The sequence below is a fragment of the Mytilus galloprovincialis genome, chromosome 7 (genome assembly GCF_965363235.1).
Source record: "Mytilus galloprovincialis chromosome 7, xbMytGall1.hap1.1, whole genome shotgun sequence".
Lineage (NCBI taxonomy): Eukaryota > Metazoa > Mollusca > Bivalvia > Mytilida > Mytilidae > Mytilus > Mytilus galloprovincialis.
The window spans coordinates 64,278,955-64,306,947 of record NC_134844.1 but is presented as its reverse complement, the minus strand read 5'-3'; the positions used below and the strand labels follow the sequence as shown (position 1 = coordinate 64,306,947).

General features: G+C 33.5%; 1 long non-coding RNA gene across 1 annotated transcript; it reads right to left on the bottom strand.

The window, feature by feature from the left end:
- Positions 1 to 12,090: 12,090 nt before the first annotated feature.
- On the bottom strand, positions 12,091 to 27,767 carry LOC143083470 (uncharacterized). Its single transcript, XR_012980721.1, has 3 exons — positions 27,707 to 27,767; positions 13,014 to 13,287; positions 12,091 to 12,169 (listed from the first exon to the last, which is right to left on the bottom strand). It is a non-coding gene; the product is annotated as an uncharacterized LOC143083470 (long non-coding RNA).
- Between the last annotated feature and the right edge of the window lie 226 nt (positions 27,768 to 27,993).

Sequence of the window (27,993 nt, the reverse complement as noted above, 5' to 3'; positions counted from 1 at the left end):
GTACCCTGATACGCCCTCTTTGTGGTTTTGTTAGAAGTATTTCTGCTTTGGATCAATCTGATGAGTTTATCCCTTATCAACTGGTTTATATAGTTTGTTCTTATGTTGTACTATTACACCCCTGTCCCGGGTAAAGGGAGGGGGAGGTTGCGCGCCTTCAATCAATTTTCGCCATATTATGTATGTGCCTGTCCCAAATCATGGGCCTTTAGTTTTCTGTTTGAAATTGTTTTACAGTTCTCCTTTAGAAACCTTTTATAGCTGACTATTCAGTATAGATTCTACTCATTGTTGAAGGCCGTACGGTAACCTATAGTTGTTAATTCCTGTGTCCTGTGGTCTCTTGTGGAGAGTTGTCTCATTGGCAACCATGCCACAAATCTTCTTACTATTATATTTAACAAGCTATAGTCTACATATACATATTGTTTAATTTTAAAATTGTAATAATGTGACAGACGTTTGACAATAATTATTAAATAAAAACTGAGCAAGAATAATTTAAGATACGTTTTTCCATGTGTTAAAGAATTTGAAAATAGCAAATTATTTGTCGTATCAACCAACGTTATAGTCGGATTGAAAAAAAAGATTCTTTTCATTTCAAAATTTGTTATAGAAAACCTTCACCTTCTCGTCTTTTTCAGAACTCGAAATATAATTGGACTTCACTATTAGTTCAACTACAGATGGGTGCAGTCCTAACCTGTACAGCAAGTTAACTTGATAACCAGTCATTTGGACTGGTCAAAGTTAACCTGTGACCAAATTTAGGACTGCTCTGACCAGTCCTAGGACCAAAATCTAGTTAACTTGAAAAGCGGACTTGGTCCTAGGACTGTTTTTATGTCTGCCAAAAAGTTAACTTCGAAACAGGTCCGCTATAGATATAAGTTAACTTCGAACCAGTCCTGCCGTAAAGTTAACATAAGTTAACTTCGAAACCAGTCCTGCCATAAAGTTAACATAAGTTAACTTCGAGACCAGTCCTGCCACAAAGTTAACTTTTGCTTTGACAAATCCTATCGAAACCAGACCTGTTCCCAAGTTAACTTTTGACTGGTCTGCTCAACACTAAGTTATAACCTGTAACCAGGACCGCTCTTCATCGATTTTTTAAAAATATTTTTTAATATCTTTGTTTCGTAGTGTAAACATCGAAAATAAAGTAAAACTAATACTTCCGTTATATAAACAGGATTTAATACAAATAGATTTGAAAATAAAGTTCGCATAAAACGTTGCTTGAAACACAAATTTATCTGTGATCTGCCAATCTATAAATTAAAAAACGATCTTGGTTTAATACAATGATAACGGGCACTGAATATATATTCCAATACCTATCAAATTCCACCATATTTGCACTTTATTTATATGTATATCTATGAAAGGACTTATTTTAGAGGAAAACATCATTTTAACACATGACTACAAATTTTTGTTCGCATAAATTTAGGGTGCCAGGATGTCCTCCTTTTATTCAAAATATTGATGCATAAAAAAAATTAGTTACGTTTTGATACCTCATGCTGACTTGTGCAACACAATTATTTGACCGTGTTGACCAAAACTGACCTTGTGTGCACTTTTTTTTTATAAATCTATATACCCGCATAGTAAATCAGCCATATTTTTTCAAATTTTTGTTCGCATAAATTTAGGGTACCAGCATGTCCTCCTTGTATTCAAAATATTGATACGTAACAAAATTTCAGTAGTTTTGATACCTCATACGGACTTGTACAACAAAATTATTTGACTGCATCAACTAAAACTGACCATATGTGCACTTTAATTAGTAAATCAGCCATATTTGTTATGTCAGGATTCAATGTATATTACAATGGACAGCAATATTGCTATAGAATAACAACAATTTTTTGTTTGCATAAATTTAGGGTGCCAGCATATGTCCTCCTTTTATTCAAAATATTGATACGTAACAAAATTTCAGTAGTTTTGATACCTCTTGCTGACTTGTGCAACAAAATTATTTGACCGTGTTGACCAAAACTGACCATGTGAAGTTACATTTTAGATTAACCTAAATACTTTCTATCATTCAAAGTATCACTCGAATGTTAAGCTTATTGAATAATAAAATACACTTGAAATATAAACTATTACAAGTTTCAATAAATGCCTGAATTATAGTTACTTTGATAAAAATCAAAAGTTACCTCTTGCACATGTAACTCATATACATCTTCGTATTTCTGGTGCTCACATATATCTTCCAAAAAAGTTATATACTGTCGTTTTGTGTTTACTGTTATTGGACTGTCCATATTAGTTTTAAGATAGAAAAAAACTTTAATAACTAAATTTCTTGAGGAAAATTTTTAATAACGAGTACAGTCCATAAATGCGGATCGTTTAAAAACAACACCATATCGATATAGAAATAATTGCAACTGGATTATTTATGTAAGCAAGTCAATATTTTTTGTTTCTTTAAATTAACTTATTCCTGAAAGTTTATCAATTTAACACAGAACTAAGATCTGTTACTATTGTAGTTATCGGTGCCGAAATTGACAAGATTGTTTGAAAGTACACGATTTATGCGTTATTTGTTTCTGTTTTGGGATAAGCTTTAGTAACAACAAGTACTCTTATATCGGTACTTTGTGTCTTTTGTCGTTATATTTCTTTTATGTTATGGTTCGTGCCAATCTGATGAATCAGTTCATGTCCAAATTTAAATTTTCTTATGTTGTGCCTCTACACCACTGTCCCAGGTTATGGCATGTTTGAGAATTCACTAACATGTTATCTACGCAAAAAGTCTGTCCCAAGGTCGTCAGGTGCCCTCAATTCAGTGGTATTCGATAATTGTTGTTCCATAATTCAGGCCGTTTCCTCGTTTCTATTGTTTTAAATTTTGTCATGTTGGAACCTTTTATAGCTGACTATGCGGTATGGAATTTGAACATTTTTAAAAACGGCGTGTTTCAATCTACTGTCTTAACGTCCTAATCATTTTGAAATCTGTAGAATAGTTGTCTCATACCTAGTTGATTCATCATTACATACATACACATAAATAATCATATAGTGGCTTACTTATCTAAAAGGTACAATTTCACCCCTTGTATCGGATTTTTCAAGCTAATAGCAAAACTTATAAATATTATAAAACAATTCTAATAACTGAACATGCTATGCATCTATAATCCTTTCGTACTAGTTTTTTTTCTCAGACTCGGGAACATTTTATACATGACTTTACAAAGTTTACGTTCTAATCATACCATTCCAAAGTCTTAGTAACAGAGGTTTTGACAAAACGGTTTTATGACAGTTGTTGTCCATTCGTTTGATGTGTTTTGTCATTTGATTAGGGATTTTCCGTTTTGAATTTTCCTCGGAGTTCAATTTGTATTGATTTTACTTTTTTTACACACATTTTTACTATTCATGTAATGTTTGATTTATCAAGGAATCTTTTACCTAAGATATATATCATACATATTGTTTGTCACGAGAAGTGTTAAATATTTGAAATTATTCAGTGAATATTTTGAAAAATATTGAGAAAAATGACATAAATGTAAACATTTGGCGATTTTTCGGTTTCCTGTTTTTAGAAATTTTATGATAACAATCTATGTTTTTGACTGAAAATAGTAATTTCTGGTAACGAAAACTTGTAAGTTTCCGTAAACAATCACGTTTAAAATAAAGTTACATTATCTGCTTTCCTTTATTTGGAAATTTTATTATTATACTAATTTCTTATCATAAAATTTTATCGGTTTCCTTATACGATTATGTTTCTGAAGTTTCAAGTAGAGTTATAGTGTCATGAAATATGTTGCTTCATCAATTACATAAATATAAACAAATCAGTTTTCGCTAATTTCCTCTGCTGTTTTGACAAATTTGCTAATGTTGAAGCTCTTTTTTTTGCACAAATTACTCAGACTATAAATCTTTAAACCACCACAAACCGATTAAAAAAATCCAGGGATAAATATGAAATCAAAATATTTTAACATTGAACAGCTGCTGATAAAGATGTATGTTTCGTCTTATTGTAGACATTAAGATAGTTTAATGCAACTGTTGAAAATAAAATTGTGACTCACCATTGGTGGCTCCACTTTTACTTTCCTTCTACAAACTTTAATATCGAAACAAGGCAAAACATGCATAAGTATGACTGTTTGGACAAAACCACACAATTTACATAGAATAAAATGCACCAATGATAAAACAAACAACTAACTTAAAATAAATAAGAAGATGTAATATGATTTTCAATTAGACAACTTTCTATCCAAAAAAATAGGTTAAAGTGCGGCCTTTAACACGGAGCCTTTGTTCAGATCAAACAACAAGCTATCAAGGGCAACAGAAAAAACAAAGGTCTAATCTATATGAAAAACGAGAAAGAAACATATTTATGAACCACACAATAAACGACAACCACTGTACAACAGGCACCTGACTTAGGACCACTGCATACAAATGCAGCGGGTTTACATGTTTTAATAGGCGCCAACCTTAATCCGAACCCGAAACAGTAATGAAATATTACAACACAAATAGTCAAACAATAAAACATCAACTGAAATGGCTTAATTCGATCAAAAAGACATATTAACAAAAACAGGTAAATATACACTGAGCAAAAAAGTTTGATCTTTGACACAATATAAATACAATTAAAAAAAAGATGTAACGATGTAAAAAATGAACGAAACACAAATATGATGCACAGCAACAAACGACAACCACTGAATTACAGGCTGATGACATGAATTCTGACATATAACAATCAGTTGAAAAATAATTTACTTATCAGACATGTCAGATGGATAAAAATAGAAATACATGTAACAAAAACACAGAGTAGATGTGGACGGGTATTTGTATATCCAAACAACAAAAATACAATAAGAACAGATCTGAGAGTTCTCATAGTTACTGACAGCTAGCTTTAAAATAAATTATCAATTTGTACATATCCAAAATCCAATGGATTTATTGTTAAGACGTCATAAACAGTCAGAGAAAAACATGACATTGTGCAATGCCAGGATATAGATATCGACATATTGTAGACTGTTGCACTTTGACATTATTGAATGCGAACGACAAATTCAATGAATACAAATACATGTGTGTCTGAAATCCAATTCTTAAAACTGTTCACAGATAGACATAGAAAATAATTAAAACTGCCCGTTTTTTAAATTTTATTAAACAAACGAGCCATGTTTTTGAAAGTTATTACATGTATAAGCAGCTGATAATTTGGTTCATAAAGAAATGAGGTATGCTTATAAAAACCGTCACTCGCTTTCATATTCCGTAATGGAGATAAGTGCAATGTCATCAGATTTGAGGCCAACTAGATTCATGTTACCATCCTCATCCTCGACTATATCACTAACATACTTCAGAACGCTTCCATTTTGGAATGTCCATTTTACATGTTTTATTTTACCTTGTAAATCATAACATGTAACAGTCCTTGTAACTCTGTAAAATATTTTTTCCCTAAATGTCGCAATGTAGCAATTACTGGGCATAAGTCTAAGACTGCCATTAACATTCCTGTCGTAGTTGAGGACAGAAGCGGATACACTGTCATGCGTCACAAACTTTAAGGTGGATTCTGGGTTCAAGGAAACAGTGTAATTGTAATAAGCCTCGCATAGGCTTACTCTTTCATATCTAAGTGAACTAAACATTTTTACAAACCAGCACAATCGTTGCGATTTTGAAATGTGCTTTGATCGAGATGTAAAAAAATCCAAAGACCAAAATGTATGGTAAACGGAGGTTCGGTGTGGCGGTCGGGACTCGGTAGAATAGCCTTTAAGCAAATTTTCGAAATGAACAAACACTTGAGCGATTCCAGAAAGTACTAATGACGCTTTTATTCAAGTTGAATTGGTTCAGCCTCACATTTTAGAGTGTAGGGATGCATTGTGTCATATAAGCACGTGACACTATTCCACTTGGTTACAGTAACTTTCAGTATTTTTGATTTGGTTGTAACGTTTATTCGACTATTTATTACATGTTGTCGTTATCATTGTTTTGTTACTATTTGTTTTAACCGATTTTATAATTCGATGAGCCTATTGTTATTCAATGTGTCTAATCTCGCGACAAATGCACGTGCCTGTCTTTAGTAAGGACGTTTTCAGTGGTTGTATTCTTTCATCTATAATATCTGGAGCATAAGTCGCTGTTTGCAGTTCATTGGTAAAATCAATAATATCTGACTTTTGGCTGCTAAGCTGTCTTATTTGCAATCATACCTCAACGCCTTGTTTAATTTCCATTGATTGAATTTAATAGCAACTTCTGTTTCTTACTTTTGATAGTTTAAAACTTGTCGAGATTAGAGGTTAGTATGTGCAAATGAACTTTGTTAATCTATATGAATACCAGTGATTCCACATGATTAAATCTATAAGTATGCCAGCACATAAACTGAATATTAAAAGCTGAATAACTATATATATTTAATCTATAATTGATCAATAATTCTGTTTTAAAGGTGCACTAGCTGTCAAATTCATGTTCACCGATTTTTATTAAATTCTCATATTTGATTTAAAACAATGTAAAACATTAATCCAAACTATTTAAAGTCAAACAATAAAACAATAAACAAGGCACAGGCATGAAAATACGTAGCTTCGTTTCGTGTGTATTTGAGTCTAGACACCATCTAATCATTTATCGAGTTGACCTCTATAGTCATCCGATAACCATATAAACGATGTAACATAAATATAGATATAAATTGATTAAGCAAACACGTGCTGTTGAATTATTCGAGGTCGATTTATTTTCATATTACAGATAAAAGATAAAAGTTTATTACCGTTTTTACCTGTATAAGAATGTTTATTTGTGGATCGAATCAGTCAATCAAATGATTTACCTTTGTTTCACTTTCAATGATGACATTCTCTTCCTGTTATCCATCTCAAGCTTAGGGATTAAGGCGAAGTGTACGTAATTGCACGCCTCTAGCGGAATACGGGATTAAAAACGTTCGTCGTTAGTTACGCAAGTTATCTCCCTTACTCCAAGAAAGGACACACGAAAGAGAAACTACTTTCTGCGGTCTATAATGTATCCAACAAGCACGCCTGTGCTGTCTTAAACCTCAGAGAAATTATCTAAATAACTCCAATTAGAAATCACAGCATTCTGTACGTTGTTTTGTGTGCAGCCTGACTTAAAAACACTGTTTTTTTGTTGTTTCAGACGCGTAGGAGAAGGCATTTCGTGTTTATGATATCAACAGAAAGAAAAAACGCCTCACAACAAAATTATAAACAAATAAACAAATAAACATGTAACAATTTTTCTTCCATTGGTATCAAATTAATTAAAATGAAACCTGAATTGACCCAATAATATCGTTTTAAAAAGCCGTAGTCTTGAACGAAAAACACAGTACTTAACGTAAAGTTTTATAATAGGTTACAAATAATTAATGAAAGACGTATGAATTTATTTTTTTAATTAAAAAGACGTTGAAATGTTCGTATTTTGTGCAATTGAAAATTTAAGGACATGATTTATATTCATATAAAAAATCCGACGATACCAAGAGAATAATTTGACCACTAGTGCAAAACTCACCAGTCGGAAGAACAAAGACGGAAAACAAACAAAAAATAAACAAATTATGTCCCAAAAATTACTCAGTAACTTAAAAATTGTCTCACTCTAACATTTATCTTAAAACAAGCAAAAATAAAGTCATTCAACTCCCAGTTTTCAACTTTTTCTACATGTGCAGAAAATAAACAGGTGTCTTCTATTCCGTCCGCAATTTATGGGAAAACTAAATCTAAATTTAGAACCATATTGAAATTGAAAGAATACATGTAAGATAAAATATAACATGTCATTTCTTTTTTCACAAATTCCAATTTAGAAGAGATATATAGCGAAATCTGTTTTCTTTTATTGTACCTGTGTGCATCGTTCAAAATTAGAGAATGTAATTTTGAAGTATCAAGTCTCAATTCAAGATTACGAATGAATAGAATATAGAATTACGGGAGGGGGGTGGGGAGTGGTAGGATCTTTATCGAAACTCCGGGATAGGCTGTTTTTAAGTTCGGGATTTCGGGATTGACCCTTTCGGGATCCGGGAATTCTATTTCCGAATTTCGGGTAGTCGGGATTTAATTTTTTTTTTAATTCGGGACCTCGCCGGATTTCGTGTTTTTAAGCCCGGGATTTCGGGATCTGGATTCCTCCTTCCCTCCTCCCTCTATTATTGTTAAAGAAAAGAGGTCATGGAAGTTTTGTGATACTTGTAACTGCAATTTAATATTTAGTGGAATGAGAGGTGAAATGTGTTTAGACTATAACATTTCGATTTTTTGAAAAATTTGACCAAAGTTTACTGCAAGGGGTGTTTAACGACCTCGATGATTATCCATGAGGATCTCGCACTCGGTCAACTCTAGGTTTTCACCTAGTTCATGATCATACAATAATTAACTAGTCTTATAATATGAGACTTTGGAGTTCATCTAATTAACATTCAACGTTTATTATCGAATATTTCAATATAAAAAAGAAGATGTGGTATGATTGCCAATGAGACAACTATCCACAAAAGACCAAAATGACACAGACATTAACAACTATAGGTCACCGTACGGCCTTCAAAAATGAGCAAAGCCCATACCGCATAGTGAGCTATAAAAGGCCCCGATAAGACAATGTAAAACAATTCAAACGAGAAAACTAACAGCCTTATTTATGTAAAAAAATGAACGAAAATCAAATATGTAACACATAAACAAACGACAACCACTGAATTACAAGGCTTTTTGACTATCAATGTTGACCCCCCTTTCCAATTGATTGGATAAAATGAATGGATTGCCGCCCCTATTTCAACCTGAAGTCCTATAAACTGATTGGATTTGTTAAAAGAAATAATTGGTATCTCTATTGATTCAATACCGTAATGCCGAAAAACAATCATTTTTTTATCGCGAATTCCGAACAGCTAGAAATATATTCCCGAGTTCCAATTTGAGTAACTCGAATAATTCAAGCCCTTTCCATGTCCGATTTTCTCCCACACGAGAAATGTAGCATTCGTACATCAGCTGAATAATACGACTGAATTATTCGGGTTACAATTTGTGTAAATCCCGAATGCACATAAAAGTAAAGGTCCAACCCGACTTTCGGAAATGGACTGTTGTAGATTTCAGATTGATTTCCAGAAATAAAAATCATACAAAAATGTTTCACGCAAATATTCGTCTTCAGACGTGTAAAGTTATAAAACGGTTACTAGCCGATCTGGATTGTGATAAAAAGAAGCGCATGCAATGCATAAAATATATAATGTCGTGGCTCAGGGATGTGTTGAATTATAGAGATGCTTATGCGGCATAAAGATAAGATTAATTTACCCAAATGTATTATGAATTACCACACAACTTAAATTTACTTAAATATTTATTTGTTATCCTGTGCCAGACAGATGGCTGATATTCTGAGAAGAGACCTTGATGAAATGAAGTTTTATGGGAACAAAGATTTTGGAAACGCGTCGCAGTGTTTAGATTTTAACAAAAAATAAGGCACCAAGGTCGAAAATAGTTCTAGTTCATAAAAAAGAAAATGTCAACCGTTTTCTAGCTTAGCGATCTCCGAACGCACCCGAATATAATAGACAAATACAATAGAATTGTACACAAAACGTAACATGAACTCCAACAAAACGGTATATATTTCATACAAGTATAGGACTATATGAAACGTCGTAACTGTTGCGGCGTTGTCGTTGTTTTTTTGTTTTTTTACACTCAAGATTCAACTTTAACAGGGTATAGCTTGAAAAGTAGCACGGTTGCTAAGGACTTTCTTTGCACCAATCGATTCCTCAGACATGAGTAGCTCTTATCAATTCTGTTGATGTGTATGAGCTTTTGAATTGGCCTTTTGCTTCAGGTTTTTCCGATTAGAGTTTCCCATAAAGGTCGGTATTTTTGATACTTTACTTTAAAATTGTTTAACTGTGTCCGAAAAATAAAGAATATTCTTCATATGAATATTTAAACTCGAGTTAAAGATTTATCAGTCTGTCCTGTAGCGATCACGAATTCAGAAAGTTTCGGCTTGGGTGATCTTTGTTACTATATAATTCCTTGATACTTATTTTCTGCATTTTATATCCCCTATCTTTCTTTAATATGTGAATAAGTTTAGAAATATTGACAATTAAGTTAAAGTTACCTACTGCCGTTGTCAAATTATACCCTGTATATATTTTTAGATCGCAATTATGGCGTTTCAATTTTAAGTTTGTTTGCTTTAAATTCGTGTGTTTAATTTTGGCATTTTCATTGAAGACACCAATTAAAAAATAAACTTAAACCAAGTTAACCCAATTAACGGTTTACTAGATAAATGGAGACACTGTTACCATAACAACCTGTCAACTAATTTTGTAAAGACTAGCCCAGTTACCTATCTAACGTTGATAATATCGCAATCACGAAATAATACTTTAACAGCATACCATGAAAATGGAAATAGTATGTCTTTTAAACAAAGAGCTACTAAAGCTTTTCGTCATTGAAGTTTCGTTCTGCGAACCAGGGTCGGAATCCTTTGCGAATTCGGCACAACTTTCGTACGGAGTTAATTTCCTGTTTACAAAATAATCGATTATTGTATTAGGTGGATGCCTGTTAACTTCAAGACTTTTAGAAGTGGTGACTCCGAACGTTCAATATTAGTCATATCGCCATCAGGTTTACATATTAATCCGGATTTGGAAACGGTGTAAGTCTTTCTGAGAATATTTGTTGAAAGTCTGCGACTGCGTGTAAGCAATGACAGTGATGAACGAGGTCTTATAATTTCTTGAACTTCGTTTATTCGGCTCAATAGTGGGACTCCTAACATATGCTTAAAAGCAAAAATGCGATCATAAATAACGATTTTGATGGTCTTCGCACGGTGTTTCTTATCCGCCGCCATTAATGCTGGTGTCAAATTTTCCGTTTCAATTCCCAACTTTCGGAAATATTTCCGCTATATTTCGGAAAAGACAGTTTTTTCGAAAGAGTCTCCAAAGCGTCTTCGAATGTCGGTAGTCAAGTCGAACTTTTCATTTTTTCGTGTTTTTCTAAAGCGTTTTCGTATGCAGCAGTACAGTTTGTTAAGACATTTTTGTCTGCTGAGTGGAATAAACACGTTACAGTCCCTCTGTATACAATTTGGGAATTTCTTTGCAAGGGTTTCAACGTCACTTTTATAATTTTGAAGCTGCTTTATTTTAGCTCGATAGCGAGGATAAACTTTGCTGTCCTTTTTTGTTAACTCGAAGAGCCTGTTTTCTCTCTGGCGAATAAGTTCTATTTCCTTGTTAATGTCTTGAACATTTTCCTCACATTGATTTCATTGTTCGTACCCCAAAATGAAAATGACGCCAAGTCATTGGTCTATTTTCCAATGATTATGACATTTTGAACCAATATGGAAAATGTTCTGCAATGGTATATGATAAGAAAAGAAAATTGCTGATATGATTTTCAACCATTCATAGAAATAGATCTCGGAATTTGCTTTCAGACAACCAAAAGATAAAATGGGGGCCTCCACTCTTATTTTCTTTTTAGTTTTTTTATCAAAGTATTTCGAGTATATTATTTCAAAAGACTTCAATTTCAGTAAATGATGCCATATATATGCCAATATAGAGCAAGATATACTTACCCTTCCGGAGCAACAGTTATCACCTTATTACGTATTATTCCTTTCACGTATTTGGCTATACTTTTTGGACCTTTTGGATTATAGCTCTTCATCTTTTATATAAGCTTTGGATTGCAAATATTTTGGCCACGAGCATCACTGAAGAGACATGTATTGTCGAAATGCGCATCTGGTGCAAGACAATTGGTACCGTTAATTTTATTATTATTTTCGACTTGTGAGTTTGAAAGCCACTTTGTTATCTTTCACCTCTTTTCGGTAATTTTTTAAACCAAGTGATTACGGTGCTTTGCTTTGATATTCAAGATGGTGGATTACTCCCTACCTTCTTTACATAAAGTAACTTACTGATACTCAATTTCATCTTGCACTCTAACGTATGGTATGTTTGTCTCGCATGTCTCGTCATGGCTGGTTGGTCCTTCCGCTGAAATGCAATACGTATGTATATATATGTTCTACATGTATATCGAAGTACACCACTTTGATATAAACTATTTTTCGTCAATAGATACAATAAATTATAGTAATAACGTCATTATTAAAACAACTGTTAGGTCAACACCTCCCCCCTTTTACCCCCCCCCCCCCCAAAAAAAAAATAAGAAAAAAATAAAAATAAGAGGACTCTAAATAAATGAGCTCTAAATCTCGGACTTTGCATGATATATGTTTGCGGGAATTATTATTTGTAATGTACTGATTGTAGTTGTCACAGTATATAAAATAATAAACATCGAGACCAGTGCTGGTCTTTTTCTTATTGCAACGCACTGAGATACATGTATTAGATTAATTCTTGATTTCTGTATTTTAAGTTATTTTTCTTATCTTTTTTCCATTCTTGACCATTATTCTCTATCTTATATATGGTAACATGCCATATATTATATTTATTTTACCTATTTTTCTGTAGTATTGGTCAATTCTTCTCTACTTTTTTTTAACCCCGTCCATATTCTCATACATGTGACAGATCAGGTCGTTTTTTTATTTACTTTGTCGTGATGACAGGGTAATCTCACATGTAAATTATCTTCTCTTGTAAAATTATAATCACTAAATTTTAATGTAATTTTCATTTGTACTTTAATATTGTAAGTGGCGCTTTAAAAAAAAAATAATAAAGAAAAAAAATACTAAAAAAAATCAGAATCTAAAAGTAAGGGCTAAAATATGAACCCATAGTTCAGGGACCAGGTAAAGAATGCCAAATTTCGTACTTAATTCCTTCAAATAAGTTAGTTCTCAAATTGGCCAAATGCACTTACCGCCGTATTCAGAGTCTTGTTGCACACGTTTGTGTGAATAATCTTGAAACATATTTATTTAGGCTGGCACCGTTGTTTATTATGTTGAAAATACGCGAAATAACGTGATGTACGGCATGCGGATATTAGCGCGCTTTTTGTCTGCCTGTTACAAAAACTGGTACCCGGCTGTTTTTGACAAGTTTTACAGTACTATTGTTAATATTTGTATATTCCTACGGCATACTGAATATTTTACGGATGGAGCCAACTTCCAGTTTGATACACTTGTTACCTACAAAAAAGAAACAATAGATAAATTAAAATACCAGTAAAAAAACCAACAAAAACAATTTTATAACAGAACTATGCGGAATGTTTTCCCTGATATTTTTGTTTAACGATGTTTGCATTTTACTATATCTATAATGTAGAAAAAATAGGACGTATCAAGTTAGCTAACAAATTAGCTAGGGAACAATATTAAGACTATCAAGCTAGAAAATAATATGAAAATAGCGCCAATTAATTTAATCATGCCGAAAAACCGAAGAACTGAGGTAACATTAAACGTTTGAAATCTGATGACAATAATTCCCAGTAGAAAGACGAAATACAATAAATTTTCACAAATACAAATTTATTGTTTATTTATTTATTGAAGCCAACATGATACTTTTTGAAAGTCGGGTATGTCTTATCGGATTGTCAAGAGTCCTTTTCGTTAATCCACACACTTCTTTTATTATTATTTTATTTGAATCTTTCTGCATTTTTATTTTATAATATAGATATAATTTATTAGAAATAGATCACACCTAACTTGTGTAACGACAAAATAAATTACACATGCTTGGATGGTTTAAAAAAGAATAGATTTTGGAAAGTCAAGCAGAATATTCAAGTTAGATTTGTTAATTTGAGGTAAAAGCTTTTACCTGCTACAATTTAAAAGTCCGCATTTTTAATTTGTTTGTTATACTTTACCATTTTGGCGATGAGCGGGGATACAAAAACCTGACAAACAGTATGTGATTGATATAGTAAAGGAGTAAACAGAAAAAAGATCCATTGTTGGCATTCGGCTGTTGTCTTCTCTTTGGTCGGGTTGTTGTCTCTTTGACACATTCCTCATTTCCATTCTCAATTTTATTGCATTACAATAACAAATAGTATTTTAGTTTTACAGTGGAACGATAAGCGAGAAACAGGTTGTACGTCTAAGGAATCACGTTTTAACTTAAATCGCAATATAGGCAGTCGCGGATCCAGAGGGGGGGTTCCGGGGGTTGGAACCCCCCTTTTATTTGGACGATCAATGCATTTGAATGGGGACATGTAATTGGACCCCCCCCCCTTTGTCCTGGGTTAGGAACCCCCTTTTTTTAAAATGGCTGGATCCGCCCCTGATAGGCTATATTATATACATGTGAGGCTCTCCAAAAAATATCACAAAAGGATTGGTATTGATTTGATAATGGTGATTCATCAAGGCGCATGATATGCAGGTGGAAGAAAGGTCCGGTGGTGTAGGCCCTGAGGTTACCGGGGAAATTGGTCTTGATATGCGCTTACCCTTCCGGAGCACATGAGATCAACCACATCTCTTTGGTTGGGTTCGTATTGCTTGTAGTCTTTATTGTTCTATGTTGTGTTTTGTATACTGATGTTTTTCATTTGTTTTTTTTTATTTTTATTTTTTATGTTTTTCATTTGTTTTTTTTTCATCTTTTTGTCATGGCGTTGTCATTATATTTTCTACTTATAAGTTTGAATGTTCCTTTGACATCTTTTGCCTCTCTTTTATCGATACTGAATATTAAAAGACACAACGCTACGAAAAAGGGAAGAAGGGGATAAAATCAAATATTCTCTATCGTTAACCTTCAACAACATAAAACAGTACTTTGTGTACACTAGTCGCAAGCGAAAGGCACTGGCCTACGGCTTGCTGGACCTAAAGATAAAGGAGGCTATATTCTCGGAAAACCTACAACATGGTTCATTAGTGGGGTATGTGTCTTATAGCGACTAAAATGATTGTATGGACTTATAAATTTAAGCGTGTTTGCACCGTAACGTTAGTTGCTTTTTAATTGACATAACGTAATGGTACCCAAATTGCACCATTTTGACAGTTTTTTCACCTACATTTATTTATGACCCAAACAAAACTTTCCATGATTTTGTAATGAAGAGTACCAAAATTGCATCCATGCTTAAATTCACGGCAACCTTAAAAATCGAATAACAGATCATGTTGTTTTTTTTCCAATATTTCGAACAATTTGACATTAGTCCATGCTAACTATTCATTTTTTTTTAAGAAATGGGTGCTCGTCAGTCACATATTTTGTTTGCTTTTCTTTTTTTTTTTTTTAAAGATGACTTTTTGTGGATATCGCATGGCGACGTTTCCGTAGATTCTACTTATCCCAGTGAATACACCATCTGTTGAAAGTTTTGTGAATATTTAGATATATTTACTTACTTGAAAGACGAGCTTAATGTCAAATTATAAAAAAAAAAAAAACGAATTGTTTAGTATCTAAGATAACTTGTAAGATTTTCGCTGCTATGTTTGCTAAATAGGTAAAATTTGGTTATTGTGACGTTAGAAAGGTAATGTACTGTCATATCATTATTTATTGTTTCACGAACTTAAAGTTTGACTCGGAAATAAATTCAAATTCAATTTTTTTTATAAAACTAATCACAGTGCCAAAACACAGGTATAGAAATCAAAGCAAATACAGTTATATAATATGAATACTTTAATTCATTCTTTCACACGACTTATTGATTGATAACATCACTATCATTAACATAATGTCTAATATAAAGAGGGATAACTCTAATATTTCTTACATACTTTTTACATTTTGTAAATATAGGTGCAGTAGTCATAGGTTACCTATTGAATGTGGTAGATTTTTATAGCATTGATAGATCAGAAAGAATATGTGATTCATGTAACATAAATGTGCTAGGAGATGAGTTTCATTACATATATGATTGTGCTTTCTTTAATGCTGAACGGCTGAATTTTTTGCCTGCAGATATTCGTAAAGTTAAAAATACTATAAGTTTCTCTAATTTAAAGAACAGCAAAGATAAATTTGTTCTTGTTGGCTTAGCCAAGTTTTGTAAAATTGTAATGTCAATTCACAAATGATATTTACCTTCCCATTTATTCATGCATTTGTAAATATGTTTGTTCAGGTATTATTTTATTCAAATATAACAAGTGTGGACACAGATCAGTGTGGATAGTAATTGTTAAATTTTTTGTTAGTTTGTTTGGCAGTGTTTTCTCTACAGAAATTATGTATTGGTTGTTCCCCCACCATATATTTTATAATCTTTTTCTATGTCTTTTTCTCATAGGGTTCTATGTTAAACTGTGTTCCACGGTGACGGTCATTTTGCATTTTCTGATAAAAAGCAAAAGCTCCAAATTGGCAAATGCAAGGTTCGACATTAGTTTCTTTAAGGACAAGTGGCTATCATATCAATCTTATCTAAACAATGCTGAAAGAGACAACAATTTGCCGAATTTTTTTACTTAATTAAGATATTTCTATAATAGCATTTACAAACATAAAATAATGTAGAAAAAGCTTTCTGTTTTTATGCCGAAAAAAACTTTCCTAGAGTCAGTTGCCGTCCCATTCTATAAAAACAGCTCAGGATTGCAATTTAGGAACATGAATGTTCTCTATCAAACCAAAAAACTTGGAATTAAACAATTTTCTAAGACCCATATGCTTTATCTGGGATAGATACTGATCCGACTTTGGTATATGCTTACCCACAGAAACCTTTTCCTTAAATAAAGTAGTGCTGAACTTTAAGAAAGCTCAAACATAATTATCAGGTTAACATATATGTTTATAAATATATTTATTTTCTTATTTTCATATATTTCATATTTGTTCTAGGTTTACCATAAATCATCAATATCAACATACGGCTATCTCCAATTTATAAATTGTGTATCTGATAGTTTTCCTTAAATATACTGGCCCAATCTGAATGGTTCATCATACAATGCGTCAAAAACTGATTCTTACTTTAACTGTTTAATTAGTTTAATTTTGACGTCTATATTTAGAAAGGAAAATATCAAAAATATATTAGATTTGTCAATTCTATCAGGGATTATTGATATAACGATTTATTTGTTCAAACAAGAATGTGTCCTCAGTACACGAATGCCCCACTCGCACTATCATTTTCCATGTTCAGTGGACCGTGAAATTGGGGTAAAAACTCTAATTTGGCATTAAAATTAGAAAGATCATATCATAGGGAACATGTGTACTAAGTTTGAAGTCGATTGGACTTCAACTTCATCAAAAACTACCTTGACCAAAAACTTTAACCTGGAGCGGGACAGACGGACGAACGGACAGACAGACGGACGAACGGACGGACGGACGAACGGACGCACAGACCAGAAAACATAATGCCCCTCTACTATCGTAGGTGGGGCATAAAAAGAATTAATGAAGAATAGATTCTGTATTTTTCAACTATTAGTCCAGGGAAATTTGAGCAGCTGTGAATGGTTTACCATGCTAGTGCATGTATTAAATATTTATTTATAATGTTAAAGATTTAAGAAGCTACAATTTTTTTGTTATATGGTTACAAGACCAAATAAAGTGCAAAGCTGAAGCGCATTGAGGACCTGAAAATAGGAAAGACTTTGCCAAAAACACCATAGGAAAGCTACTATTCCACTCTAGTAAAAACATTTGTTTTCGGATAGGCACTAGAACTTAAAATTAGTAGAGGAACACTTTAGGTGCACGATCTAGATTTTCAGCCGTGCATTAGCTAACAAATATCGGTTCATATTGTTTCCTTGTGATTTGGCTAAGGTTATATTGGTCAGCATGAAATAGTAGATATATGGTCACCAATGTGTATGAAAGCCTCGAGACATGATAAATATTGTATATACTTGTGAAACTAGGAGTATTCCACCCAGAGGCGGATTTAGAGGCCGCCCCCCTTTTTGGGAAAAAAAATTTGGTTGCTTATATAGGGAATCACTGAAGCGTGACTGGAGCGGGCCCCCTCTTAGGTCAGTCAGTGGGCCCCCACTTATGAAAATTTCTGGATCCGCCACTGCCACCGGGTATTCAATATCGGAATAATGCATAATTTTGCCTTCTCTGGATAACATTGCTATATGCTGCATCGTACAAGATTTTTTGCATAACTTATACACTATTACCCTTAATTTATTTGATGGTCCAAAGTCCGATAACTCTGAAATGACAGGTCAGAAATTTTCAAAATCGATTGGTATCATATATTTACTTTCACAAAGTTCAACAATCTATGAAATTTCTCTGTTAAGGAATACATTCATACTTAATTTATGGCCCAACATGTAACAAATAATGATTAAGTACACAAAAAACGAAGATAAATCAACAAAACATCAAATATGTAAAGTTTGCTTTGACCCGTTCAGTTCCACAAATACCAATAGTCATCCAGATAAGGCACTAAACGTAATGGAACAGAACAACATACCGCATAGTCAGCTATAAAAGGCCCCAAAATGACAAATGTAAAACAGTTCAAACGGGGAAAATAACGGCCTAATTTATGTACAAAATAATGAACAAAAAACAAATATATTAAGCCTCGGTCACACCTTACCGGATAGCTCGAACGGACGCCTAACGGATAACTTTTTTTCAATCCGTTCATGTCCGTTCTTATCCGTTCGACGTCCGTCCATATCCGTTGCATGTACGTTAAGCGTACTTTTATCCGTCGGCGTCCGTTCTGTCCGCTGGAAAAGTTTGAGCATGTTCAAAACTTTGAACGGACGTCCAACGGATAAAATGTCCGTTGAACGTCCGTTAGGCGTCCGTTTTGTACGGTACTCGTCCGTTTTGTTTCCGTTTTGTATCCGTTACGTGTCCGTTATACATCCGTTGGAGGTCTGGAAGATAAATTCACCAACGGACTTCTACCGGACGTTTAACAGATAAAACAGATGTTGAACGGATGAGAAACGGACTTCTACCGGACGTATAACGGATAAAACGGATGATGAACGGGTCTGAAACGGATAAATGCAAATTTAAAATTTCGCGTCAGAAATGCCAATTATTGCTATGTCAGATTTCTTAAGGTTCATGAATTCTTATTATTCATAATCGATCTTAGAGTATTGGCACGTCTTCACAATCAAGCAGTTCTTATTCAGGCCAGACACTGCCCTTTGGCGGAATTTTGAAGAATAAACCAAAACCAGTTACACAGAATCATTTTGAATATATATGCGATTTACATGTATTATTATTGTCGCCTTTGATTTTTTTCGTATATCTTGTACATCCGTTTTATCCGGTACGCTTCCGTTAGGTGTCCGTTTTATGTGGTACTCGTCCGTTGGATCTACGTTCGACATCCGTTCTGTCCGGTACGTGTCCGTTTCTCGTACGTTGCATATCCGGTGTGTGTCCGTTATGCATCCGTTACACGTCCGTTTTATTCGGTCAGTACATCAACGGACTCCCAACGGATAACAATTTTGTCAACGGACAACTTTTATTTTCATCCGTTAGGCGTCCGTTCGTACTATCCGGTAAGGTGTGACCGAGGCTTTACACACTGAGCAACAAAAGACAACCACTAAATTACAGGCTCTTACTTGGGACAGGCACATACAGAATGTAGTGGGGTTAAACTCATTTGAAGGCGCCAACCCTTCCCCAACTTGGGACAGTGGTGTAACAGTACAACATAAGAACAAACTATAAAAATCAGTTGAAAAGTACTTAACTCATTAGATGGATACAAATAGAAATGCATCTAACAAAAACACAGAGTGTACCTGGACGGTTACTAAGACATCCACACAACAGAAAAACAATAAGTACAGATCTGAGAGTACTTGCATTTACTGACAGCTAATTCAAAGCCAAAAACAACTAATGAAAAAAATTATGCATATTCACTGAACTAGTACACATTTTGTTTAATTGAGGAACAGCTGAAGCCCGACCCTGGATGTGGGATTTTTTCGCCGTGTTTAAGACCCATTGGGGTATTCGGCTGTTTTTCTGTCCTTTGGTCGGGTTGTTGCCTCTTGACACATTCCCCATTTCCATTATCAATTTTATCTAAGACAAAAATATCAATCAGTACGCATCCAACTTCCAATGGTTTAAGTGTAAAGACGTCATCAACAGTCTGAGAAAAACATGACCTTGTGCAATGACAAGATAAAGATATCGGCAGATTGTAGAGCCATGGTGTGCATATATATACAAATAATATTTAAAGTTTGATCTCAATTTACTGATAACAAAATCAGTATAAATACCAATAAAAACAATATTGAAAGATCTAACTACAGTCTTGAATTAATAACATTTTAGAATGAGATTATTAAAGGATCGATAAGTTTACCCGGATCGTTTCCAAGTTTTCGGGCTCGATAAACAACATCCCCGTACAAATGACGAGGTGCTATCCCGTTTGAATTAAGTTTTCATCAGGAACAACCAAACTTCAAAAACTAATCTTTATATCTATGGAAGAATTTAGTAAAGGTTTAAATTAATTTGTGGTAACGAAATCCCTGAATTAAACATTTACCAGTAATTCATAGATTACATGCATTCATTGAAATATGAAGTCTGCTCGGAGTCAGAATTATGTGTACTTGAAGGATGACATGTTTCCATAAGGTCGGTTACCTTGTGATCGAGCACGTTAAAAAGCTGGCTCACAGTGGCGTAGCTAGGTCATTTTTACGTGTACGCCCGAACCTCGGTGAGGGGCATGAAGGCCCAAGCGGATCCAGTCCAAAGAACCTGTTGGTAGTAGATTAGCGGGGATGACGCCTCCGGAGGTTTAAGAGTTATCGAGAATAACCCATACCATTCCTGTCATTGAAAATCATCAATAACAACTTTTTTAGATTCAAAATTGTTTCTCTTTTATGTTTTATCTATTCATTTTGTTTATTTAGAATTTAATGACGGTAATTGGCTTTGGAGTAAACGTCCATACCAGTTACTTTTAAATATGATTAAAGCCTTAGGGAACTCTGGGGTAAAGCACTCAATCAACAAAAACACATTTTCATGTGCAAAGTTCTCAAATGAGTTATTCAGGTAAAATATTAAAATTTGTAAAGGGTTCTCTATGGGGCCCTGGTTCTCGCCTGGTATTTATCCCCGCAAAAAGTATATTCATTTATCAGTCCATTATAGGATTTATACAAATCAAATATTTTCATTAGATATTTATTCTTGGTCTGGAATTTTAATTTCTGCACAAGTTGCATGACAAACTGGAGGTTTATAAATTTATCACGTAAATTAGCTTATCATAGATACTAGCTTTAAACTTGGGCCAGACGCTCGTATCGTCTACAAAAGACACATCAATGTCTCTCGAAACAAACGTGACAATAATTCCTGATCGCCTGATTTAAATTAAGTCCGACTGTCAGTATAACACTGAAAAATGAACGAAAAAAAGTTGGCTTCTGAAATTATCCATGAAAAAAAAACTTCAAGAAAGTTTAATTAAATTCGACGAATGTTTAACTAATTAATTGGCATGTAACAAATTTTAACCTTAGACTGTCAATGCAAAAAGAAATTCCTTTTGTCCATAACATACGGGAAAACTCATCATAGATAATTTCGTCATTATACTTTAGATACACTTTTAACCATCAACAGTTTTTGTCCAGCTACCGTAAACTTTTACGAAGGTTCGATAATTAATGTCATTGATATCATAAAACTTTAACAAGATACTGAATCTACATATACATAGTTATAATATTTGCACCGCCGACGAAATTTAGGATCGAAATGTCTCGCTTTCGCAACAGAAATGTCATTGGCTCGACAAAAAATGAAAACCACATATCGAATCTTAGCCCATTATGAATTGCTCAAAAAAGAAAAGGAAAGTAAGTATATATATATATATATAGGATTCACGGTATATTTATACTTTGATAGAAAATGACTCACAAACATATCATATGATAGAAATTATCGTCCCTTTTGTCACAATTACAAGCCATCGAAGGAAGACTTAGGAGGTTGATGTACTGTTATTTAATTCTTTTAATTCAATTCAGATGAAAATATTTTTTTTTGCCAAATTCAAGTGTACGCCCGGGCGTTTTGACGTAAACGTAGCTACACGCATGGCTCATCGTGTCTATGTAGTACAAAGCGCAATACAATAATTTAATATATAATTGTTTTTCAAACAATCACTAAATATTTATAACTGACAAAATAAACAAACATGTTTCGGAAACCCATTAATTCAAAATATTGCAAAGAAAGACCTCAAATAAAATCAAACAAATGAGCCTTGTCATTGTATCCTGCAACTAGCAACTGGTTCCTTGGTTCACTATAATGAAGCGAGGAAGGTCTATTTAGACCATCTGCTGCTGTCAATATTTCACTATGTAGTTGTCCGTCAGGGGAGATAACTACAACATTGTTTGACAACATCCCTACCACGTACACATTACCATCACTATCTACATCTATACCCCGAGGACTCTTCAGAACGTTTTCATTTTGGAATGTCCATTGTATTTCACCTTGAAGATTACAACACGTTACAACGTTTGTGACGTTGTTAGTATAATATATATTGTCCCTTAATGTTGCAATGTAACTTTCACTTGGCATTGCATCTTGAACTATGTCATGTATGTCACGCGTTGACTCGTCGTACATATTGATCATGCATATACCTTTGTCGTAACCGGAATAAATCAATCGATTATCTTTCAGTGCTATTCCATAATTATGCGAATCCAGTGTAATTATCTTCTTGGTTTTTTTTCTCGCCAAGTCTATAATGGTAATACAATTTTTCGCTGAACCTCCAGATGTAACAGCCAATGTATTATCCTGACTGATGTACACTATATCAAAAGGTTCACACGGCATCTTCACCTTAAAGCCTTTTAATCCTTTTTTGTTGAATACTTTTACTGTCGATTCAATGAAGAAAGTAAACACCATTCTATCATCCGGTAGTATGCAACAGCTGAAGACATTTTCTTTAGTGTTAATGATCTTGTGTATCGTTAGCTTTATATTTCTAATGGATCTTGATTGAACGGTTAATTGTGGTACCATCACTTGGGCTTGTTTGGCCTTTGTTTTGGTCAGAACTATATCGCAAGGTTTAGCTTCAATATTCACCTCTCCGAAACTTTCGATATCGGACATGATATTCTGGATAGAGGGGTTGATCTCGTATGAAAAACAATGTCCCTCCTCGCCTTCTATAATCGAGTGCAGAAATATACCTTTGCTATAGACGCCTTCTTTTATTTGTTTCATGGAAAGAAACACCTGAAGGTCTGTTGCTTGTTGCTTGATGTTCATAATATTTCTTTGGTATTCTTTTATTTCTTTTTCTTTGTTTTCTAATGTTGACAATAACTGACAAATTTTCAAGTTTTCTTTTTCTTCGATCGAATAGAGTAGTTTCAATAAAACTTCTTGTAGTTTATCGAGATGACTGTTGATCTTTATTCTAATATTCTTTATTTCATTTTCAATTTCCTTTCTCTTTTCATATAAAGTCGACAGATTGTACTGTTGGTGCTGGCGAATTTTCTGTATATTTTCTGCTGCTTCAACTAATGTGTCCTCTATCTCGAGTAGGGCATTGGAGGTTTTGACATTATGAATGACGTCATCTAAATTGACGATATCCTGGCAATCTTTATGGTCCTCAACAATACACTTGCTGCAGCAGGGACTTTCATGCCTTTGGCAATAAATTTGATACTTTTCATTGTGTTTGCTACAGTACTGAGTAACTTTCAGAAGATTAGTTGGTAATTTCTGGTAACCGGTAATCGGTATCACACTGTGCCTCCTAGATGCCTTAGATAAACCATGATGTTCCTGGCATTCTGTACATAGTCCCTCGTCACATTCTGTACACCAGACAATGGATGGATTTGTGATGTGACGGAGTTCACATACACCACAGTTTTGAAATGACGTCGCCATTAAACACAAGCTTAAAATTAATATAAAAAAAAGATTAGTCATAATAATAGTTTTATGTAAAAGTTTAAAACAACAGCACCCTATCAACCACCAACTTCAACCTGCATGGCTTAATTTATTTTGCCTGTCGGAGGTCGTTGGTTATAACCGGGCACTCCGGTCTCCTTTACAAATAAAAACTGACCGCTATAAGTTAGCCGAGTGGCGAAAGTGACGTTTAACACCAATAATCAATCAATCAACAGTACATATTCCCAAATGGAAACCGTTCCCATAGTCAAATAATCGAAATTGTAAAATAGGGTAATTGAAATTTATAACAAATCAAGAAATTCAGTTTCGATTTGCTTTAAACATTAAGTACATTATCTTTAGGTTTTACAAAAATCAATTGTTTGTTTAAAACGTGCAGCTATTTATCATATTGAGTTAGAGGATAAATTCTAATTAATCATGACTGTTGACTAAAACAACTCAGTCATTTACATTGATCATATAAAAATTAAAAACACAAAAATACTGAACTCCGAGGAAAATTCAAAAAGGAAAGTCCAAAATCAAAAGGCAAAATCAAAAGTCCAAACACATCAAACGAATGGATAACAACTGTCATATTCCTGACTTGGTACAGGCATTTTCTAATGTAGAAAATGGTGGATTGAACCTGGTTTTATAGCTAGCTAAACCTCTCACTTATATGACAGTCGCATCAAATTCCATTACATTGTCAACGATGTGTGAACAAAACAAACATACTCAAAGAGTGAAAATGTCAAAAATAGGGGTACAGCAGTCAACATAATGTTATCATCTTAATCACTATAAAAACAACAAATGTAACGAAGAAGCACAAAAAGGCATACATCAAATTTAACATCCTCATTTTGCTTATCTTATACGATTTTATTTATCTATGTAAAGTCTATCAATAAACGATGGAAGGTTTTCATTACTGGTGTAAAATGGCGCGTTTGAAATTCGCACAGGTAGACATACAATAATTTTGTCGTTCAAAGTATGACGGCATACATAAATGCAGAGTCATGTCAAATGTATATCATAAAAAACAGACTTAACAGAAAAAGTAGTATTAATTAAAAAAATAGTTTTGTCATTCAAAGTATGACAAGATCCGTAAGTAAAAGTAATATTAATAAATGAAATAATTTTGTCGTTCAAAGTATGATGTTTTACATAAGCACAGAGTCACGTCAAATGAATATCTCAAAAAACTGACTTAACAGTAAAAGTAATATTAATAAAGACAAATAAAAGAATACTATAACACGTTATTAAGATGATAACCAACGTCAGTACGCAAAATCTATACTTCAAGACCATCTTGTATTATTTGTGAAGTTGATACGGAATATTTATTAACAAGTTCTTGGTACCTTCCGATAAACTTTTTTAGAAAAAGGATGAGACGTTCTTTGACATGCCCCTGGTTCATCAACTTTCTGCTCAGACACTGGTGACGTTTTACAAAGTCTGAATAGGAGCTGCAAGCTCTTGAATACCGAATAAGTTGGGAAATGTATATTCCATATGCAGGTGAAGTTGGTATATTACTACTAAGGTGGGGAAAATTGATAATTTCAAAATTAAAATCGTCTCGTTTTTCATAGATTCTGGTACTGAGATGACTGTGTATGTCAAATTCGAGGTATAAGTCTAAAAATGAGGCGGAGAATGCCGTGTCTGTTGTCTCTTTAATTTCTAGTTCTGGTGGGTATATTAATGGAACCCAATCAGAAAAGTTCGGATTGTTAATGGAAAGAACATCATCAATATATCTGAAAGTGAAATTAAATAACCTGGCTTCTTTGATCTTCTTGTTTTTGATAAGTGTCTGAAGGAACTCCGATTCATATGAAAATAAGAAGAGGTCGGCAAGGAGAGGCGCACAGTTCGTTCCCATAGGAATGACGACAATTTGTTGAAAAAGTCTACCTCCAATTCAACAAATATGCTGTCAATAAGAAACTCCAGCATACTGATCACTTGTTCCTCTGTGTAGTATATTTTACCCTTTTGTTCCTTATTAACAAAATATGCCTTATGGTATCCCAAAGGGATAAATTTATAGCGTATGCTACAATTTTTATGATGAAAAGCATTGTGAATTATTTCTTTTAGACGGTTTTTCAATTTCACATGAGGAATGGTTGTATACAAGGTTGAAAAATCAAAAGTTTTGATAGAACTAATTTCAGAAAAAGACCGAGATTTAAAATTATCCAGAAGTTCTTTAGAGTTTTTAAGAATCCACATATGGTTAATACCACTACGCGAGTAAACAGTTTCACAGTATATCTGAAGACCCTCTTTAACTGCGGACAGAATTTTAGTCAATCTAATGGACAATTCTTTAGTAGAACATGCAGATGAGCCGGCAATGTACCGTTGTTTGTACGGAATTTTGTGAAGTTAAGGTATCCAATGCAAACAAGGTAAGTCCTCCGATTTGTTGTTCAATGCAATGTTCATATAGAAGCTATGAAGGACTTATGATTCGCCGAAATCTCATCCTTGTCAAATGATATGTTTTTGCATGTGGGATTACCTGAGTGCTCATTTATTCCTAATTCTTTTATAAAACACTCGTAGTAATACGATTTACATATAAAGACAATATTATTTGAAGCTTTGTCCGCAGGAACAACAACATACTTACCTTGAAGAGATGATAGACATTTTACAGCCTCTCTGCCACTGAAAATGGACCCAGGTCGATCATTCACACAGTATTTCAACTTATGAATGCGACGTTATATCAGAGACCTGATTGTTTTGACCCATTCTGACAAAGTGTCCAGTTGAACTTCTTCTCGTTTAGCCCATGATCTGGCGTAGTCCTCAATGGAATCTATAATTATTTTGAAGTTATGGTTCCAATTGATGTGTTGGGGTTCTCTAAACTTTCGGAGATTTCCATGTTGAATTATGTTTAGATCCCCAGTAATAACATGGCCAGAGGGCCTGTAATTGTAAGGCAAGTGGGAAAAGTCACATGTCAGAGGTTCCCTCTAATTAAAATTATAAATTGTAGTGTTAGTTGGATTATGTTGATATATTTCTTGTAAATTGTTTAGACAAAAAATATAATTATCAAATTATTACACACCAAACGGAATCGCATGACACAGTACAATTTTATACAATTTTATACATTAAATACTTTTAATTTCCTTATTTTCTTTTAACAAAAAGGAAAAAAAAGGAAAAAAATCGGTTGAACTACTATGTTAAATGGTTATACCTACACCATTTCAACTTTTTTTTTTTATTTTTCGGGGGAGGGGGGGGGGTGGTCTGTGAGCCAATTTACTTGTTTATTGATAGCAGAGTTATATACACCAAATACAGTATCGTTTCCTGACATGAACATGTACATATATATAATATATATATTTAGCTCCTAGAATTGGTATAGTACTAAACAAATCTAAGACATTATAAATAAAGATAATATTTTGTCCTATAACACGTACATAACATAAACGTAGATAAATAAATATTGAGTCCCAGCCAAGAACGAACCATAAAATTATAAACTTTTACAAATTTCACGAATTTAGATCATACGTATATTTGAAAGAATAGAAAACGTAACTAAAGAATTACTATAGGAAGTTTCATTGAATCTTTAAGAATTACCTTTCAATATTCAATATTCATTCCCGACCACCTGATTTATCAAGTAGGTTATCAATAAAGTGACTGATTTAGAAACTGATAAATGCCGGAATGTTCAAATTTAATCTACATGTTAGATAGCTATATAGTGGTGTATTAAAAATAAACGTAATCATTCTGCATATTTTTAATTTTCTTATACTTTGCTTTTTCATACATGTTTTCGTCTATTTCATTATTTCTGGATACAACAAACCAAACGTTTTCCGGTGAAAACCACGTGCTAGGTTTGCCTTGTATCTCAAAAT